The 21,425-nt window shown below is 45.0% G+C and overlaps 1 long non-coding RNA gene across 3 annotated transcripts in view; it reads right to left on the bottom strand.

The window, feature by feature from the left end:
- Nucleotides 1-7,818: 7,818 nt before the first annotated feature.
- LOC141078573 (uncharacterized) overlaps nt 7,819-21,425 on the bottom strand; it is a 95,640-nt gene continuing 82,033 nt past the window's right edge. For all 3 annotated transcript variants that reach the window (XR_012227964.1, XR_012227965.1, XR_012227966.1), the window contains one exon: nt 7,819-7,881. This is a non-coding gene — a long non-coding RNA (uncharacterized lncRNA). The remainder of the gene's footprint in view (nt 7,882-21,425) is intronic.

Raw genomic sequence — 21,425 nt, 5'->3', positions numbered from 1 at the left:
GTGTCAGCTGATTATCACAGCTGACACCCGGCACTATGTGTCAGGGGCGGTCACGGACCGCCCCCGACACGTTAACCCCTTGTACACCGCGATCAAACACGATCGCGGTGTACCGGGAGTTAAAGGGAAGCATCGGCAGGGAGGGGGCTCCCTCCGTGCTTCCCTGAGCCCCCCACGGCAGCGCAATGTGCAGCGCTGCTGCAGTGGGCTCCTTTCCTCCAGGCCCCCGAATCCAAGATGGCGACGGGGGCCTTTGGGGGCCTGCAGGAAGCTGGCTTCCTCAGTGCCTGCAAAGCGCAGGCATGAGGAAGTCTTCTGCACTGCCTGTGACAGATCGCTGATCTGTCACAGTGATCTGTGATGTGACAGATCAGCAATCTGTCACAGGACAGTGATGTCCCACCTGGGACTATTTAATAAAGTTAAAAAAAAAATAAAAAAAAGTGTTAAAATAATAAAAAAAAAATCGACAAATAAATTAGAAGAAAAAAAAAAATATTCCCCCAATAAATCCATTTTTTGGAAATAAAAACAAAACAAAACAATAAAAGTACACATATTAGGTATAGCCGCGTCCGTAACGACCCGCCCTATAAAACTGTCCCATTAGTTAACCCCTTTAGTGAACCCCTTAAAAAATAAAAATAAAAAACGAAGCAAAAAATAATGATTTATTATCATACCGCCAAACAAAAAGTGTAATAACGCACGATCAAAAAGACGCATATAAATATCCATGGTACCGCTGAAAACGTCATCTTGTCCCGCAAAAAACGAGCCACCACACAGCATCATCAGCAAAAAAATAAAGTTATAGCTCGCAGAATAAAGCGATGCAAAAATAATTATTTTTTATATAAAATAGTTTTCATTGCATAAAACCGACAAAACATAAAAAAACGACCTAAATGAGGTATCGCTGTAACCGTACTGACCCGAAGAATAAAACCGCTTTATCAATTTTACCGCACGCGGAACGGTGTAAACGCACCCCCCCAAAAGAAATTCATGAAACACTAGTTTTTGTTCATTCTGAGTCCCAAAAATCGGAATTAAAATGCGATCAAAAAATGTCACGTGCCCGAAAATGGTACCGATAAAAACGTCAACTCGTCCCGCAAAAAATAAGACCTCACATGACTTGGTGTGTCAAAATACGGAAAAATTATAGCTCTCAATATGTGGTGATGCAAAAACTATTTTTACAATAAAAAGCGTCTTTTAGCGTGCGACAGCTGCCAAATATAAAAACCGCCATAAATAGTAAATCAAACCCCCCGTTATCACCCCCTTAGTTAGGGAGAAATAATAAAATAAAAAAATCTATTTCCATTTTTCCATTAGGGTTAGGGTTAGGGCTAGGGTTAGGGTAGGGTTAGGGCTAGGGTTAGGGCTAGGGTTAGGGTTAGGGATAGGGTTAGGGCTAGGGTTAGGGCTGAGATTAGGGTTAGGCTGCGTGCACACGCTGCGGATTAGGTGCGGATTCATCCGCGCGGATTTTGTAAAATCCGCAGGTGAAACCGCAGGTCAAAAGACCTGCGGATTGCTCTGCGGTTTTGCCCTGCGGTTTTTCATCTCCTCAATGGAGAAGATGGCAAACCGCAGCGGAATCCGCAGAAAGAATTGACATGTCAATTCTTTCTGCGGATTGAAAACCGCAGATAATCCGCGAGGAAAATTCCGCACCGTCTGCATTGCGGTTTTTGATTCTCATAGGGAATCATGGTACTGTACACCGCAGCAGAAACTGCTGCGGGTCCGCAGCGGCCAAAACCGCTGCGGAACCGCAGCAAAATCCGCAGCGTGTGCACACAGCCTTTGGGGTGTGTTGGGGTTCGGGTTGGAGTTAAAATTGGGGGTTTCCACTGTTTGGGCACATCAGGTGCTCTCCAAATGCAAAATGGCGTCTGATCTCAATTCCAGCCAATTCTGAGTTGAAAAAGTCAAATGGTGCTCCTTCCCTTCCAAGCTCTGCCATGCGCCCAAACAGTGTTTTACCCTCACATGTAGGGTATCAGCCTACTCAGGACAAATTGCAAAACAATTTTTGGGGTCCAATTTCTCCTGTTACCCTTAGGAAAATAAAAAATTGGGGGCAAAAATATCATTTTTGTGGAAAAAAATGATTTTTTTATTTTCACGTCCGAGCGTTATAAACTTCTGTGAAGCACTTGGGGGTTCAAAGTGCTCACCACACATCTAGATAAGTTCCTTGGGGGGTCTAGTTTCCAAAATGGGGTCACTTGTAGGGAGTTTCCACTGTTTAGGTACATCAGGGACTCTCCAAACGTGACATGGCGTCCAATCTGAATTCCAGCCAATTTTGCATTGAAAAAGTCAAACGGCGCTCCTTCCATTCTGAGCTCTGCCATGCGCCGAAACAGTCGTTCCCCCCCACATATCAGGTATCAGTGTACTCAGGACAAATTGCACAATAACTTTTGCAGTCCAATTTCTCCTGTTACCCTTAGGAAAATAAAAAATTGGGGGCAAAAATATCATTTTTGTGGAAAAAAATGATTTTTTTATTTTCACGTCCGAGCGTTATAAACTTCTGTGAAGCACTTGGGGGTTCAAAGTGCTCACCACACATCTAGATAAGTTCCTTGGGGGGTCTAGTTTCCAAAATGGGGTCACTTGTAGGGAGTTTCCACTGTTTAGGTACATCAGGGACTCTCCAAACGTGACATGGCGTCCAATCTGAATTCCAGCCAATTTTGCATTGAAAAAGTCAAACGGCGCTCCTTCCATTCTGAGCTCTGCCATGCGCCGAAACAGTCGTTCCCCCCCACATATCAGGTATCAGTGTACTCAGGACAAATTGCACAATAACTTTTGCAGTCCAATTTCTCCTGTTACCCTTGGTAAAATAAAAAAAATTGAACCTGAATTATTTTTTTTATGAAAAAAAGTTAGATGTTCATTTTTTTTTAAATATTCAAAAAAATTCCTGTGACGCACCTAAAGGGTTAATAAACTTCTTGAATGTGGTTTTGAGCACCTTAAGGGGTGCAGTTTTTAGAATGGTGTCACTTTTGGGTATTTTCTATCATATAGACCCCTCAAAGTGGCTTCAAATGTGATGTGGTCCTAAAAATAAAATGGTGTTGTAAAAATGAGAAATCGCTGGTCAACTTTTAACCCTTATAACTTCCTAACAAAAAAAATTTTGGTTCCAAAATTGTGCTGATGTAAACATGTGGGAAATGTTACTTATCAAGTTTATTGTGTGCCGTATCTCTGTGATTTAAGGGCATAAAAATTCAAAGTTGGAAAATTGCGAAATTTTCAAAATTTTCACCAAATTATCATTTTTCTCACAAATAAACGCAAGTTATTTGAATGAAATTTTACCACTAACATGAAGTACAATATGTCACGAGAAAACAATGTCAGAATCACCGGGATCCATGGAAGCGTTCCAGAGTTATGACCTCATAAAGGTACAGTGGTCAGAATTGTAAAAATTGGCCCGGTCATGAACGTGCAAACAACCCTTGGGGGTGAAGGGGTTAAAAAATCAGAACGCAACAGACAGCATATATTAGAAGTAGAAAGTCGCATATGAGAATTTACGACTAAGATATGAGGAATGCAAAAATAATTATGACCAGTATAAAAGCAAGTTAAAAAAACAAATATAAAACCATCCTATAAAAATACTTCAGTGATTTCATTCAATCCATGCGGTTTCAGGGTATTTAACCTGTAGATCCAAAAAATTTCCTTTCTATTTAGTTGTCCTACTCTATCAGATATATCACTAGGTACATGTTCAATCGGGCTAATTTTTAACCCATTAATATTTTTATTATGTTTCATTAAAAAATGTCTTGAAAGACCATGTCATAAAAAACCTTTTTTTATATTGTATCTATGGGAATTCAATCTTAAATGTAGTGGTTACGTTATCTTAAGAACAGATTCAAGGATAAAAAATACCCTATAAACCTGATTAAACAAGCCTATAACAATTGTACTAATTTATCACAAGAATCTCTTATCAGTGGATCGAAAACACTAAAACCTGATGCTAGTAAATTCATGGTTAATTTTATTACCCAATTTTGCACTGAACATGTAAGAATTCGTAATATACTACAAAATAATTGGCATATTTTATTGAGTGACCCTATTCTTCAAAAAATTCTTCCACAAAATCCAGGGATTACTTTTAGAAGGGCACCCACTATTAAGAGTTTAGTAGCTCCCAGTTGATTAAAAACTAATAAATTAACCCCAGGGATAAATATTCCAATAAAAGGGATCTATAAATGTGGACGGAAAATTGTTTATGTTGCAATGTTATTACCCATAAAGAAAAACTCATTAAATCTAATAATACTAATGAATTTTTTCCTATAAAACAATTTCTTAGTTGTACTATGGATTTTGTTATCTATGTAATTGAGTGTGAATGTAAAAAACAATATGTGGGTAGAACAACGCAACCACTACATTTAAGATTGAATTCCCATAGATACAATATAAAAATAGATTTTTTATTACATGGTCTTTCAAGACATTTTTTAATGAAACATAACAAAAATATTAAAGGGTTCAAAATTAGCCCGATTTCTTCCAAACAATAACTACTGCCTGGCTAAAAATCTTAAAATCAGATAATAAAACTCCAAAGACAAAAATTTTGCAAGAAATCCCTCTATCTTTATCTTATACAATAATTGGTCATACTATTCCTCCTACTTGGGCAGATTTGAATATCAAAAAATTAGGAGATATCTTTAACGGTAAAGACTTTCTAAGCTTTAGCTCCCTCAAGAATAAGTACAATATCCCCTCGTCACTATTTATGGATTTCCTGATTCTAAAAAACAACTTAAGGTTGTTCTTGAATAAGAAACCTCCCCTTTCTGAGACCTCTTTGAAGCTGCTATGTAACTGCAGACATCCAAGATTTTGGAGTCATAGCTTCTTATATGACAATTTCAATGGTGATTCAATTTAAAAAAAAAAAAACCCTTACATGATCAACTGGGAAAAAATTCTCAGGCTGTGTGCCCACGTAGCAATTTTTAAGCGTTTTTGCAGCGATTTTCGGCGCGAAAACGTTTAAAAATCGTGTACAGAACGCCCCCCATGCATTCCTATGGCATTCTGCACATGCTGTGCTTTTTTCCGCGGCGGAATCGCATCGCGGAAAAAATCGCAGCATGCTCATTCTTTTGTGCGGAATCGCAAACAATTGCCGCGATTCCGCACCCATAGGAATGCATGAGAACCGCTTACTTCCCGCATGTGGCTATGCCCACCATGCGGGAAGTTAAGCGTCTCGTGCGGTTGGTACCCACGGTGTGGAGGAGAGGAGACTGTCCTCCAGGCCCTGGGTACCATACCCCTGTAAAAAAAAGAATAAAAAATAAAAAATCGGGGTATATTTACCTTCCGGCGTCCCGCGCTGCATTCCTGGCCTAAGCGTTCCCAGTAATGCCTTGCGGCAAGGCCCTGTAATGACGTGGTCTCGTGAGATCGCTATAGCAACGCGAGACTACGTCATCACAGGTCTCGCAAGGCATTACTGGGAACGCTGAGGCCCGGGAATGCATCGCGGGACGCCGGAAGGTAAATATACCCCGATTTTTTTATTTTTTTTAGCATTTTAACATTCTATCTTTTACTACTGAGGCCGCATAGGCGGCCTCAATAGTAAAAACCTGGTCACACTTGTCAAACACTATGTTTGACGAGTGTGACCAACCTGTCAATCACTTTCCAATTGATGCTTCAAATCACTTGGAAAGTGCTTGAATATCGCACGTGAAAATCGAGGCAAAATCGCGATAAAATCGTGGTGAAATCGCGCGGAAAAAACCACGCGATTTCTGGGAAGGAGTCCGGTTTTTAGTGAGCGTTTTAAAACGCTACGTGGGCACATAGCCTCAATCGCACATTCTCCATAGAAGATTGGGAAGACTCCCTTTCTCTAACCTATAATTCCACTTTATCCATGCCATTGCAGGAGGCGCATTACAAAGTGTCCTCCCGCTGGTATTATACTCCGGCCAGAATGGCCCACTTTGGCTCGTCAAACTCAGCTCAATGTTGGAGAAACTGTGGGCAAAAAGGAGACATATTTCACATATTTTGGAGCTGCCCAAAAGCACACACCTTTTGGACTCAGATTTTTTCTATCCTAAGCAAACTTGTCGGCTCTACTATGACTGTAAGTCCACAATCTGCACTTCTTTCCTTAGACATAGCAGAATGGGAACCCTCTTTAAAACCATTATTTTTACATATTTGCATTGTAGCAAAAAAACTCCATTGCATACCACTGGAAAGGGCCTACACTTCCTAACTCTAATGACATTATACAATTAGTTTCTCGCCATCGCTCCCATGAACTAAAGTTCGCTCTGTCTAACAACCAGTTCAAATCATTTTTTAGTAAATGGCAAAAATGGGACCAAGTCTTCCCATCTCCCATCACTTAAACATTACCATGCTAGAGTTCAGTTCTATCTACCTACTTGATTTATTTCTCTCCAAAGACACATCAGTGTTATATTGCAATATCTTTATTACTTCATCCTTACACAATCTAAACTCTATATTGCTATACAGACTTGCTATTGTGTATTTTTGTAATACTGTTTCTCTCTTTATGCGGTTTATTCTGCATTGCCTTAGTTAATACCCTTGTATTATATTTCAGATTATAATGTTGACTTTGTTTACGACTCAAGGGTTGCATCCCTTGTCAACTGATACTTGTTCCCTAATTCCCTATTATCTCTTTCCGCCTCCCCCCTCCTCCTCCCCCCCCCTTCTGTTTAATGTTTTAAACAATAAAAATTTTTGGAAAAGAAAAATTAGCCCGATTGAACATGTACCCAGTGATATATCTGATAGAGTAGGACAGCTAAATAGAACGGAAATGTTTTGGATCTACAGGTTAAATACCCTGAAACCGCATGGATTGAATGAAATCACTGAAGTATTTTTATAGGATGGTTTTATATTTGGTTTTTTAACTTGCTTTTATACTGGTCATAATTATTTTTGCATTCCTCATATCTTAGTCTTAAATTCTTATATGCGACTTTCTACTTCTAATATATGCAGTCTGTTGCGTTCTGATTTTTTAATTATCCTATACAAATGTATGCAATTCTGTTTTGTACTTTCTCGTGTGGTGTTATCAGAAATATATATAGGCTCCGTTCAGATCTGTAACATTATAGAACAGTTTTTGTAGATGAAATGAAAGAAATATTTTTTTAGAGGAAAAATGCCGTTTTTTATTCTGATGAATTGGCTCTTGCAAATGATTGCATTTTATCCTTAATGATGAAAAATTGTAGATGATATTTAATAGCGTTTGAGTTTATTTGGAAAGTGTCGAGAGGATAGTATGGGGAGCGATCCTGGTTTCCTTTTTTGCAGCGACCCGCTTCCTCTTCTGCAGCGTTGATCTGCTTTCTAGTTGGATCCTTATGTTTGACACCACAGTGAGTGCTGACAATTTGACCAATGCTTAGTATTGAGTCCTAATATATATTTCCATTTTGATAATTTGACCAAAGTGTATTGCTGATAATTAATATACATTTTTATTTGATCCCTCCCTTTATAAGCCAAGAATATATTTTCATTTGATCACTTCTTTTACAAACCAAGAATAATTTGACACACACAGATTTCATTGAATTTTTATATATATATTATCATATTGTTTTTATATGCATGTATATATACAATTGCTTTTGATATTAGTGATTTCTTGTCTGTGTATAGGATGAGTCTTTTTCTTGATCCGGTGGATGAAGGGTTCAGCTGGATTTAATTATAGACAGATTTATATTCCCTTCTTTGCTAATTTTATTTATTCTTCTTTTCTTTTTTTTCTTTCATTTTCACCTAAAATATAATAAAGTGATGTCATTTTAATGATTTTAAATATATAAATATATAATCCTACATGCTTAAACCAATTCGTCACAGTATGAACTTTGACATTTATGCAAATAGAACATGTGACTGTTTTAGCACCAATTTTCAAAGGCGGTATGTATTTATTCTCTGGATAACAGCATCTTGTTAATATTTGTCTTCCCCTGAAGAAGAAGTGTTTTTCACTTCGAAACGCGTTGGGATTAAATGGGAATAAAAGATTGATCTTTCAATATAACTGGATTGTCTATTATGTCAAGCAGCGCATGAAAGTCCAAAAAACTAAGTTCCATTAGAAGTATTAGGGTACGTGCACACGCTGCGGAATCCGCTGCGGATTAATCCGCACGGATTTTGCAAAAACCGCAGATAATCCGCAGGTCCAAAGACCTGCGGATTATCTGCGGTTTTGCCTGCGGTTTGGTCCTGCGGATTCACTATCTCCACAATGGTGGAGATAGGAACCCGCAGCGGTTTCCGCAGAAAGAATTGACATGCAATTCTTTCTGCGGATTCAAAACCGCAGCAAATCCGCGCGTTTTTTTCCGCAGCGTCGGCACAGCGTTTTTTTTTTTCCCATTCAAATGAATGGTACTGTACACCGCAGCTAAAACTGCTGCGTGTCCGTAGCGGCCAAAACCGCTGCGGAAACGCAGCGGAATCCGCAGCGTGTGCACACAGCCTTATACTGGCGGTCACTTGTCTGACCATTTGGATGTGCAGCAGCTGACGATCTCTATATGCCTGATTTCTCCTTAAGTAGGTGAGTGGATTTTATATATCTTTATAACATTGTCATCAGATAAGACCCTATTGCGCTTCTCTGTTTCCTATAGTGCATTTTAGAGTGAAGACCCCTACAGAGCAGTCAGACAGGTCACTGGCAGGTGACAGACAGGTCACAGAGCGGTCACACCGCTGCTGTAACCTGTCATTGGTGGGATCAAATGATCACATCGATCCCACCAATCACTGCTCTGCCTGGTGACCATGGCAACTGCCTAGGATCGGAGCTCACAGCCCTGATTTCTAGGCAGGTCACTGCCAGGTCACCAGCAGGTCACAGAGCGGTCAGCGTGACCGCAGCTGTGCCCTGTGATTGGCGTGATTGACGATGACATCGATCGCGCCAATCATCTCCTGCAATACTGAGGTAACCGCTTCTGTGCCCTGCGATTGGCACGATCGATGTGATTGGCGATCGCGAAAATCCAGTAGTGTGACCCCTGCAACCAGGCCCCTGAGCGATTAGGGGCCCGGGCCCCCAGTCAGGGCATTAATGGGGGGGTGATGTGCTGTATACCATGGGGGGTGCTGTACTGTATAACATGGGGGGCTGTATAACAATGGGGGGGTTCTGTGCTGTATACCATGGGGGGTACTGTGTTGTATACCATGGGGGCTATATACCATGGGGGGATGCTGTGCTCTATTTTATGGGGGGGCTGTATACCATGGGGGACTGTATACCATGCGGTGCTGTATACCTTGGGGGGGTGCTGTGCTGCATACCATGGGGGGCTGTATACCATGCAGGGCTGTGCTGTATACCATGTGATGCTGTATACCATGGGGGGCTGTATACTATGCGGGGCTGTGCTCTATACCATGCAGTGCTGTGCTGTATACCATGTGGTGCTGTGCTATATACTATGCGGCTGTGCTATATACCATGGGGGGTACTTTATATTCTATGTGGGAGGCTGTGTTATATAATATGGGGGCGGCATTATATTCTATTGTGTAGCAAGTCAGACACCTGCCCTCCGCTCCTTTCATTCTCTATATGGGGGTGGAGTTATGGGAGCGGTGGGGCTGTGGACAGTTCGAGGGATGGAGCCTGGGCTGGTCTCAAGGGGGCCCCCAATATTTTGCCAGTATGGGGCCCCGAAATTCCTAGTGGAAGCCCGGGGTGGGGAGGGCCCCATTTGAAAGTTCGTACCGGGACCCATAACTTTGTAGTTATGCCACTGCGTTCACGGGAATTAAGTCCCAGGTCACATGGATGGGATAGTACGTCATATGGCAGGATGGGTTTTAAGGATGATTTTACATATAAACACACCCCCCCCTCGCTTTTTTGTATGGTCATTTCTGAACAGACTATAGCCCTGTAAATTAACAGCCCAGTCATGGCTCACATCCAGCCATGTCTCAGATATCCTCACTATGCCATAATTATGTTCCACCAAAGTTAATTCTAATTCCTGCATTTTGTTGGTGAGGCTTCTGGCATTAGTATTGTTAGGAACGGCGGAACGCACTAAATAAACATAACAATAAAGTGCGTTCGCCGCTCGGGGTCCACCGTGCAGTAGGTGATATAACCGCTGCTAAGTGGTTGCAGGAGCAATATGGTAGTAATGCGCACAGGGTTAAACGTCACCCAGGTGCGCAGAGCAATCTCTGTTAAGTCACAGAGATGCCAAATAAACACAAATACAAAGACTGAGCCTGTTGAGGTCACAGTACTCAGTATAAATACATACACGGTATCAGGTCACAGGAGTAGCCCAAGACGGCGGCACTACGTCCATCTAGACCTACCGTGTGTGCGGCATTGCCGCTGCGGACGCTAAGGATGGCTGCTACTGCAGCGCGGCGTGGACACTGCCGTCAAACGACAAAGCTATGATGCAAGCGCAATGTTGGGCGCTAGCAGCTGTGGATGTTGCAGCAGCGGAGCGCTGGTGCTGATTCTAACTCAGTCCCTAACCACATGCGTAATATCAGAGGGAAGGGGTTTTATAATGAGTCATTCACCAGAATCATACATCCGTCCTCATACACACAGCAGCAAGTAAGTCTATACTAGCGCATGGTGGAACAGCCATGCGCGCCTTTTATAGCAGCCGGGACCTTCTGCAAGCCTCCAGATCTCTGAGATGGACCAATGAGATCTGGAGCAAGACCTGAGCACATAACTCCCGATCTCCAATGGGAGATCGTCCGATGAGCATGCTCAGTAGAAGGGCAGAAGGACTAAGGGTACCGTTACACTTAGCGATGCACCAGCGATCCCGACCAGTGATATGACGTGGTCAGGATCGCTGGTACATCGCTAAGTGGTCGCTAGTGAGCTGCCACACAGGCAGATCTCACCAGCGACATAGCGGGGGTCGGAGGTCGCTACTTACCTGTCAGATGCGGTGATCCTGATGTCCTCCCGCCCGCGTCCACGCATTGCTCATCGGCGCCACAGGAAGCCCAGCAGGAAGTGGCCGACGAGAAATGATCCAGGATGTTCTCGCGCGACCAATGATAATCAGCGGGGGAGCCGGTCGGAGGTAAGTATCACATGCAGCAATATCGCTAGCAATATCGCTGCTACGTCACAAAATCGGTGACTTTACAGCGATATAGCTAGCGATATCGCAGTGTGTAACGGGGGCTTTAGCCTCAGGAGAGATTTGCTGCAAGGCAATCTCCTCTGCAGTAGATAAACAGCAGGAGACTGCAGAATGTGAGGGTCTGGATCCCTGCAGAATAAACGCAGAAATCCGATGCCTAACAAGTATACATGCCCTTTATGTATCTCTTTGTACCTCTATTCTTTCTTAAATTATTAACTATTCTAACCCCACCCCTCATGTCACCCCACCCCCAATTTCATTATTTGTGCCCAGGTCTCTATCTGCACTGTCTTCCCCTCCTATAAAATGAATACCCTCCCCCCCAAGTCCCTAGTTGAAACACTCCTCCAACCTTCTAGCCATTTTCTCCTCCATCACAGCTGCACCCTCCTCATTGAGGTGCAGCCTGTCCCTAGCATAGAACCTGTAGCCAACTGAGAAGTCGGCCCAGTTCTCTAGGAACCCAAACCCCTCCTTCTTACACCAATTCTTGAGCCACTTATTAACCTCCTTAATCTCCCGCTGCCTGTCTGGCGTGGCACGTGGTACAGGCAGTATTTCAGAAAATACCACCTTGGAGGTCCTTGCTTTAAGCTTGCAGCCTAATTCCCTGAAATCATCTTTAACCCCTTCAACCCCAAGGGTGGTTTTCACGTTCATGACCAGGCCAATTTTTACAATTCTGACCACTGTCCCTTTATGAGGTCATAACTCTGGAATGCTTACATGGATCCTGGTGATTCTGACATTGTTTTCTCGTGACATATTGTACTTCATGATAGTGGTAAAATTTAATTCAAATAACTTGCATTTATTTGTGAAGAAAATGGAAATTTGGCGAAAATTTTGAAAATTTTGCAATTTTCCAACTTTGAATTTTTATGCCCTTAAATTACAGAGATACAGCACACAAAAAACTTGATAACTAACATTTCCCACATGTTTACTTTACATCAGCACAATTTTGGAACCAATATTTATTTTGTTAGGAAGTTATAAGGGTTAAAAATTGACCAGCGATTTCTCATTTTTGCAACACCATTTTATTTTTACGGACCACATCACATTTGAAGCCACTTTGAGGGGTCTGTATGATAGAAAATACCCAAAAGTGACACCATTCTAAAAACTGCACCCCTTAAGGTGCTCAAAACCACATTCAAGAAGTTTATTAACCCTTTAGGTGCGTCACAGGAATTTTTTTGAATATTTAAAAAAATGAACATCTAACTTTTTTTCACAAAAAAAAATACTTCAGGTTCAATTTTTTTTATTTCACCAAGGGTAACAGGAGAAATTGGACTGCAAAAGTTATTGTGCAATTAATCCTGAGTACACTGATACCTGATTTGTGGGGGGGAACGACTGTTTCGGCGCATGGCAGAGCTCAGAATGGAAGGAGCGCCGTTTGACTTTTTCAATGCAAAATTGGCTGGAATTCAGATCGGACGCCATGTCACATTTGGAGAGCCCCTGATGTACCTAAATAGTGGAAACCCCACACAAGTGACCCCACTTTGGAAACTAGACCCCCCAAGGAACTTATCTAGATATGTGGTGAGAACTTTGAACCCACAAGGGCTTCACAGAAGTTTGTCCTGAGTACGCTGATACCCCACATGTGGGGGTAAACCACTATTTGGGAGCATGGCAGAGCTCGGAAGGGAAGCAGCGCCATTTGACGCGGGTCTGCGGGTGTCATGTGCGTTTGGAGAGCCTCTGATGTACCTAAACTATTGAAACTCCCCACAAATGACCCAATTTTGGACACTAGACCCCCCACGGAACTTATCTAGATGTGTGGTGAGCACTTTGAACCCCCAAGGGCTTCACAGAAGTTTATAATGCCCGGGCATGAAAATAAAAAAATTGTATTTTTTCCACAAACATGATCAAATGGTCCCCAATTTTTTTTATTTTCCCAAGGGTAACAGGAGAAATTGAACCCCAAAAGTTGTTGTCCAATTTGTCCTGAGTACGCTGACACCCCATATGTGGGAGAAAACTACTGTATGGACACACGTCGGGGATCGGAAGGGAAGCAGTGACGTTTTGGAATGCAGACTTTGATGGAATGGTCTGCAGGTGTCATGTGCTTTTGGAGAGCCCCTGATGTACCTAAACTATTGAAACTCCCCACAAGTGACCCCATTTTGGAGACTAGACCCCCCACGGAACTTATCTAGATGTGTGGTGAGCACTTTGAACCCCCAAGTGCTTCACAGAAGTTTATAACGCTCGGACGTGAAAATAAAAAAATCATTTTTTTCCACAAAAATGATATTTTTGCCCCCAATTTTTTATTTTCCTAAGGGTAACAGGAGAAATTGGACCCCAAAAGTTGTTTTGCAATTTGTCCTGAGTAGGCTGATACCCTACATGTGGGGGTAAAACACTGTTTGGACGCATGGCAGAGCTTGGAAGGGAAGGAGCACCATTTGACTTTTTCAACTCAGAATTGGATGGAATTGAGATCAGGCGCCATGTTGCATTTGGAGAGCCCCTGATGTGCCCAAACAGTGGAAACCCCCAATTATATCTCCAACCCGAACCCCAACACACCCCTAACCCTAATCTCAGCCCTAACCCTAGCCCTAACCCTAACCCTAGACCTAACCCTAGACCTAACCCTGGCCCTAACCCTAGCCCTAACCCTAATGGGAAAATGGAAATAAATACATTTTCTTTTCCCTAACTAACGGGGTGATAACGGAGGGTTTGATTTACTATTTATGGCGGTTTTTATTTTTGGCAGCTGTCGCACGCTAAAAGACGCTTTTTATTGTAAAAATAGTTTTTGCATCACCACATATTGAGAGCTATAATTTTTCCATATTTTGACCCACCGAGTCATGTGAGGTCTTATTTTTTGCGGGACGAGTTGACGTTTTTATTGGTACCATTTTCGGGCACGTGACATTTTTTGATCGCTTTTTATTCCAATTTTTGGGACGCAGAATGAACAAAAACCAACGTTTCATGAATTTCTTTTGGGGGGTGCGTTTACACCGTTCTGCGTGCGGTAAAATTGATAAAGTGGTTTTATTCTTCGGGTCAGTACGGTTACAGCGATACCTCATTTAGGTCATTTTTTTATGTTTTGGTGGTTTTATGCAATGAAAACTATTTTATATATCACTTTATTCTGCGAGCTATAACTTTTTTATTTTTTTGCTGATAATGCTGTATGGCAGCTCGTTTTTTGCGGGACAAGATGACGTTTTCAGCGGTACCATGGATATTTATATGCGTCTTTTTGATCGCGCGTTATTGCACTTTTTGTTTGGCAGTATGATAATAAATCATTATTTTTTGCTTCGTTTTTTATTTTTATTTTTTAAGGGGTTCGCTAAAGGGGATAACTAATGGGACAGTTTTATAGGACGGTGTGATACCTAATAAGTGTACTTTTATTTTTTTTTTTTTATTTCCAAAAAATGGATTTATTGGGGGAATTTTTTTTTTTCTAATTTATTTGGCGATTTTTTTAAAAATTATTTTAACACTTTTTTTTTTTTTTTTTTTTTTTTTTTACTTTATTACATAGTCCCAGGTGGGAAATCACTGTCCTGTGACAGATCGCTGATCTGTCACTTCACAGATCACTGTGACAGATCAGCGATCTGTCACAGGCACTACTGCAGACTTCCTCATGCCTGCGCTTTGCAGGCACTGAGGAAGCCAGCTCCCTGAAGGCCCCCGTCGCCATCTTGGATTCGGGGGCCTGCAGGGAAAGAGCGCCCCGCAGCAGCGCTGCACATTTCGCTGCTTTGGGGGGCTCAGGGAAGCACGGAGGGAGCCCCCTCCCTGCCGATGCTTCCCTTTAACCCCCGGTACACCGCGATCATGTTTGATCGCGGTGTGCAACAGGTTAACGTGTCGGGGTGGTCTGTGACCGCCCCTGACTAGTGTTGAGCTTTCCGATACCGCAAGTATCGGGTATCGGCCGATATTTGCTGTATCGGAATTCCGATACTGACTTCCGATACTTTTTTCATATCGGATACCGGAATCGGAAGTTCCCATAATGCTATCAGCTCGCTCGCTTTGATTCAGCCAATGGGATTCCTCAGAAGTGTGGGCACATCCTGTTAGGCATGTTAACTATTGGCATAGCTGTGATTGGCTGCTGAAATGATGTCATGATGCACTATAAAAGCCACTGCCGCCGCCATTTCTGGTCACTCTGCTGTGAATTCTGTTAGGGACAGGCTGCTGTTGAAGACTGTGAGGGACAGTTAGAAATAGCGATTCTCAAAACAATATTGTGCTTTACCCAGGCTACATAAACCACCACTGTAGCTTGCTTTTCCCTAGCAGCAGTGTTCACAGCTGTCTGCAAGGGCTGTGTGAGTGCAGCTCACGCTGTGGAGTGGGTCCTGCAGCCACGTCTGGTTGTAGGCCGCCCAGCGTGCCTCACTGCTGCCTCATACATATTTTTCTTTTTGAGCTGATTATTTAAAAAAAATTCTATCTAGTGTGCTTCCATCCGTATCCATATACATTGGTTGCAAACACTAGTAGAAGACAGCGGAGCCTTTCTGCAGCCTGTCAGTGCTAGTGCCCACTTAGCTGCACTGTTCACGGCTGTCTGAGAGGTCTCCGACTGTGTGTGAGTGCAGCTCACGCTGAGTAGTGTGTCCTGCAGCTACATCTGGTTGTAGGCCGCTCAGCGTGTCACTGCCTCACACATTTTTCTTTAATTGCAGCTCATTTTTTCTTCTCCTATTAGTGTGCATCCATCCCTATCCATCTACATTGGCTGGTTGCAAACACTATATAGGAGTAGATAGAGGAGCCTTTTTTCTGGCTTGTGCCCTTCAGCTGCAGCCAGATTAGTATTACCCAATTATTTTGGAGCCTCATCTTTTGCATTGTAGGTTACCTGCCTGCATTGTAATAGCTCCAGAAAGTTGGTGATACTCTCACTTTCAAATCTTTGGTCACATCCTTTTAGTTTTTTTTCCCCCCCAAAAAAACAACAAAGTTCACCAAACACTACATTTGAAAGTTGTGTAGGCCACATTATCTCCCATTAAAGTGTAGTCGACACACACACACTTCATAAAATTAGTGTTTCTTATACCTGTAACCAGCTGTTCAGGAATAAGCACACTAAGGCCCCCCTTTGTACTTTTCTGCCTATCTTTCTCAGTCTAGCAAGATGAAGAAGGCAGGGAGTAAGGGTACCGTTACACCTAGCGATATACCAGCGATCCCGACCAGCGATATGACGCGGTCAGGATCGCTGGTGTATCGCTAGGTGGTCGCTAGTGAGCTGCCACACAAGCAAATCTCATCAGCGACATCGCTGGGGACTGGGATCGCTACTTACCTGTCAGACGCGGCGATCCTGACGTCCTCCCGCCCGCGTCCACGCGTCGCTCGTCATCACAGCAAGAAGCACCGCAGGAAGTGGCCGACGAGGAATGATCCAGGAGCTTCTTGCGCGATCAGCGATAACCAGCGGGGGAGCCGGTCGGAGGTAAGTATCACATGCAGCGATATCGCTAGCAATATCGCTGTAACGTCACAAAATCGGTGACTTTACAGCGATATTGCTAGTGATATCGCAGTGTGTAACAGGGGCTTAAGACACGTGGCCGTGGGCGTGGAGTTTCAGCAGGGAGAGGACGTGGGGATTCTGCAGGGAGAGGACGTGGGGATTCTGCAGGGAGAGGACGTGGGGATTCTGTGCCTGCTGTTGGCACCAGTGAGTCAGCATCCCCCAGATTTAGCAGGCAACAGCCCTTTATGCGCAGCTTTGTAGGACCTCACCGTACCCCACTGCTGCGGGAGGAACAAATTGAAGCCGTTGTCGGATGGATGGCAGCTAACGCATCGACTTCAATTACTTCCACATCCTCTCAGGGCCAGAGCACCGAAGAGCAACCATCTGTCTCTTCACCACCTGCCAAAGTGCCCAGGCAGTCAGAGACCCATGGACAGGAGCCATCACAGTCTCTACTTCTGTTCTCGGAATCTGTTGGTTTGAAAAGAGGGGGCCAGCCAAGCAGCATTCCAGAATGTGAAGAAGAGGGAGTATGCAGTGATGCGCAACTTCTTTGTCCCTCTGAATCTGAAGAGGCGGGTGGGCCAGTGCCTATGGTCAGCGCACCTCAGTACGCATCAGATGATGACGAGACTCAGTTACCACTTTCTGGTGCGTACGGTGTTGGCAAGTCAACCCAGGAGAAGCAGGTGTTTGAAGAGGGGAGTGTAGATGATGAGGTCCTTGACCCATCATGGCATGAGGAACAGGAAGGTGGTGGGAGCAGCTCTGAGAAAGAGATTTCCCGAACGGCCAAAACCGGAGGGAGAGGGAGGGGGCAGACTTGGTTGCCTGTAGCCTCCACTTCGGCACCCGTTAGGAGCATTCCACTTTCAAAAGGCAAAAAGGGCGCTCCCAAGACTTGCAGTGCGTGGTCCTTTTTTGACACAGTTGCAGATGACATTTGCTTTGTCAAATGCAAGCTATGTCATCAGAGAGTCAAAAGAGGGAAAAATGTGAGCAACCTCAATACCACTAATATGTGGAAACATGTGCGGACCAAGCACGAGCTGGAGTTACACAGACACACTGACGACGTAGGCCAACGTACAGCACCACCTACCACCTCTTCAGCTCGTGTTGGGGCCTCTTCCTCCAGCTCACACACAGCTGGTTCGGCTTCCTCACAGGATTGCCAAGGTAGAACCTCTGGCATTGTTGTCCAGAGACCCTGTGACATTACACCCACAGCACCACGTTCCCAGTCATCCTCACACTCCCAGGCCACTCGCCAGCCATCGGTAGCACAGGCATGGGAGAAAAGGCGGCCATACTCGGCAAACCATCCCTGAGCACAGGCTCTGAATGCTGGCATTCAGGCTGGTGGAGACTGACACCTTCCGGGACTTAATGGCATTGGCAGTCCCACAATACACTGTGCCCAGCCGCTTTTATTTCAGCAGGCGAGCTGTCCCTGCCCTGCAGAAACATGTGGAGGCAAACATAAAACATGCGCTACTAAACGCCGTTAGTAGCAAGGTCCACCTGACCACCGATGCGTGGACCAGTAACCATGGACAGGGGCGATACCTTTCCCTCACTGCCCATTGGGTCAATGTTGTGGAGCCGGGTACAGATCTGGAGAGTGGCGCTCTACGTGTTCTGCCAACTCCACGGATTGCAGGAATCCAGTCTGTACACATTGACTCCTCCTCCTACTCCAGTTTCTCTGAAACAGCGCAGCAGGAGCCTGTTACGACCGATATGAGCACAGCCGTGGCCAAACGTCAACAGGCCGTACTGAAATTAATTTCATTGGGGAATCGAAGCCACACAGCGCAGGAGCTCTGGAATGCCATCAAGCAGGAGAGCGACGTGTGGTTTCTGCCAGCGAATCTCCAGCCGGGCTTGGTAGTGTGTGACAATGACTGAAATCTGGTGGCAGCTCTTGGCCTTGGCAACCTCACTCACATCCCATGTCTGGCACATGTGCTCAACTTGGTCGTGCAGAGCTTTCTGAGGGACTATCCAGATCTTGATGCACTGCTGCACAAGGTTCGCATAGAGTGCGCTCACTTGCGGTGTTCCAGCACGGCAAGATCGCGCCTTGCTGCTCTGCAGCGCCGATTACGCCTTCCGGAACATCGCATCATATGTGACCTACCCACCAGGTGGAATTCAACGTTACATATGTTGGAGCAGTTGTGTGAGCAGCAGGCAGCAGTCATGGAGTACCAGCTGCATCAGGCGCAAACAAGTCGCAATGTGCGCCGGTCACACTTCAGCACCACTGAGTGGGCCTCTATGAAGGACATCTGCCTCGTTTTGCGTGCCTTCGATGATTCCACGCGGATGGCGAGTGCAGATGATGCACTAGTCAGCATGACTGTCCCCCTTATCTGCATGCTTCAAAAAACACTGCAAGCACTAAGGGATGAGGTTTTGGAAGAGGTGGAGGATGAGGAGTCCCAAATGCCTTCTGCTTCTGGACAGTCTGCGCTACATGCTTCCTCACAAAGGCCTAGGCAGGGGACACTTTGTGAGGAGGATGAGGAGGAGTCAATGGAGGAGGAAGACATCTCTCCACAGGAGGGAGGTACACAAAGCTCTAGTCAGTATGTACAGCGAGGGTGGGGTGATGCAGAGCAGGCAGAGATCACGCCTCAAGCAGGGGATAACGTCGACCGGCTTACTTTTCTGAAAATGAACAAGGCCTGGATCTCCCCAGAATTTGCCAGTCCTCTTCCAGACTAAATAATTGGTTGACAACTGTATCCGGGTCTCCTGTTGTGTTCATGTTTCTACCACCTGAACTATAATCCCTGGGCTTCAACACAGCCAGTTGTTGCTCAGATGTGTCGTCTGCACAGAGAAAAACACTAGCTCCTGTGTTAGTGGGGTTCAGTAACGCCAGCTGCTCCCCTGCTGTGTGGACTGCAAAGTCTCCTGCTCCATCCACATTCAAACTACTACTGATTTTTAACCCTGCTCCACTTAGGCCTCTGGCTCCACCGTCTCTAGTATTTCCCCTGGCCTCCAACCCCGCCAGTGACAGCTCTTAAGTGGCGTCTGCATAATCCACACTTGTTCCTGTGTTACTTGGCCTCAGTCACGTCAGTTGATCCCCTGATGTGTGTCCGGCAAGGTCTCTTGCTCTGTCCACATTCACATTACTAGTAGTGTGAATGAGGACTGAGCAGGAGAGCTTGCCAGACACACATCAGGGGATCAACAGACGGGACTGAGCCACAGTTACACAGGAACAAGTGTGGATTGTGCAGACGCCACTTCACAGCTGTAACTGGCGGGGTTGTTGGCCTGGGGAAATACTAGAGACAGTGGAGCCGGAGGCCATAGTGGAGCACGGTGACAATCAGTCGTAGTCTACAACCTCTATAAAACCAGCTGCAAGTTGTCCTCAGCCAGCTCCATGCCTCATCCTGGGCTCCAACAACGTCAGTTGGTGTTCAGAAGTGCCGTCTTCACAGAGAAAAACACACTAGCTCCAGTGTCAGTGGGGTTCAGTAATGCCTGCTGTTCCCCTGCTGTGTAGACGGCAAGGTCTCTTGCTGTCTCCACATGCCAAAAAACAGCAGGCCTCAGCCTGCTCCATGCCTCATCCTGGGCTCCAACAACGCCAGTTGGTGTTCAGAAGTGCCGTCTCCGCAGAGAAAAACACTCTAGCTCCAGTGTCAGTGGGGTTCAGTAATGCCTGCTGTTCCCCTGCTGTGAAGACGGCAAAGTCTCCTGCTGCCTCCACATGCCAACACCATCAGGCCTCAGCCTGCTCCATGCCTCATCCTGGGCTCCAACAACGCCAGTTGGTGTACAGAAGTGCCGTCTCCGCAGAGAAAAACACACTAGCTCCTGTGTTAGTGGGGTTCAGTAACGTCAGCTGTTCCCCTGCTGTGTGGACGGCAAAGTCTCCTGCTGCCTCCACATGCAAACTACTACAGATTTGTAACTTTGGTCAACTTAGGCCTCTGGCTCCACTGTCTCTAGTATTTCCCCTGGCCAACAACCACCCCAGTTACAGCTGTGAAGTGGGGTCTGCACAATCCACACTTGTTTCTGAGTTACTGTGGCTCAGTCCCGTCAGTTGATCCCCTGAAGTGTGTCCGGCAAGGTCTCCTGCTCTGTCCACATTCACATTACTAGTAGTGTGAATGAGGACTGAGCAGGAGAGCTTGCCAGACACACATCAGGGGATCAACAGATGGGACTGAGCCACAGTTACACAGGAACAAGTGTGGATTGTGCAGACGCCACTTCACAGCTGTAACTGGCGGGGTTGTTGGCCTGGGGAAATACTAGAGACAGTGGAGCCGGAGGCCATAGTGGAGCACGGCGACAATCAGTAGTAGTCTACAACCTCTATAAAACCAGCTGCAAGTTGTCCTCCGCCTGCTGCATGCTTCATCCTGGGCTACAACACAGCCAGTTGTAGCCTGGAAGTGCCATCCGCACAGATAAAAACACTCGCTCCGGTGTCTGTGGGGTTCAGTAACGCCAGCTGTTCCCCTGCTGTGCAGATGGCAAAGTCTCCTGCTGCCTCCAACATCACACTACATGTTATTTTCCACTTGCTCCAAGTAGGCCTCAGCCTGCTCGGAGCATTGATCCTGGGCTTCAACACAGCCAGTTGTAGCTTGGAAGTGCCGTCCGCA

Source organism: Dendrobates tinctorius, unplaced genomic scaffold (assembly GCF_039654945.1).
Source record: "Dendrobates tinctorius isolate UK_male_01 unplaced genomic scaffold, ASM3965494v1 ptg000581l, whole genome shotgun sequence".
NCBI lineage: Eukaryota > Metazoa > Chordata > Amphibia > Anura > Dendrobatidae > Dendrobates > Dendrobates tinctorius.
Note: the sequence above shows the minus strand (reverse complement) of the source record. Positions and strands in the feature narration are given on the sequence as shown.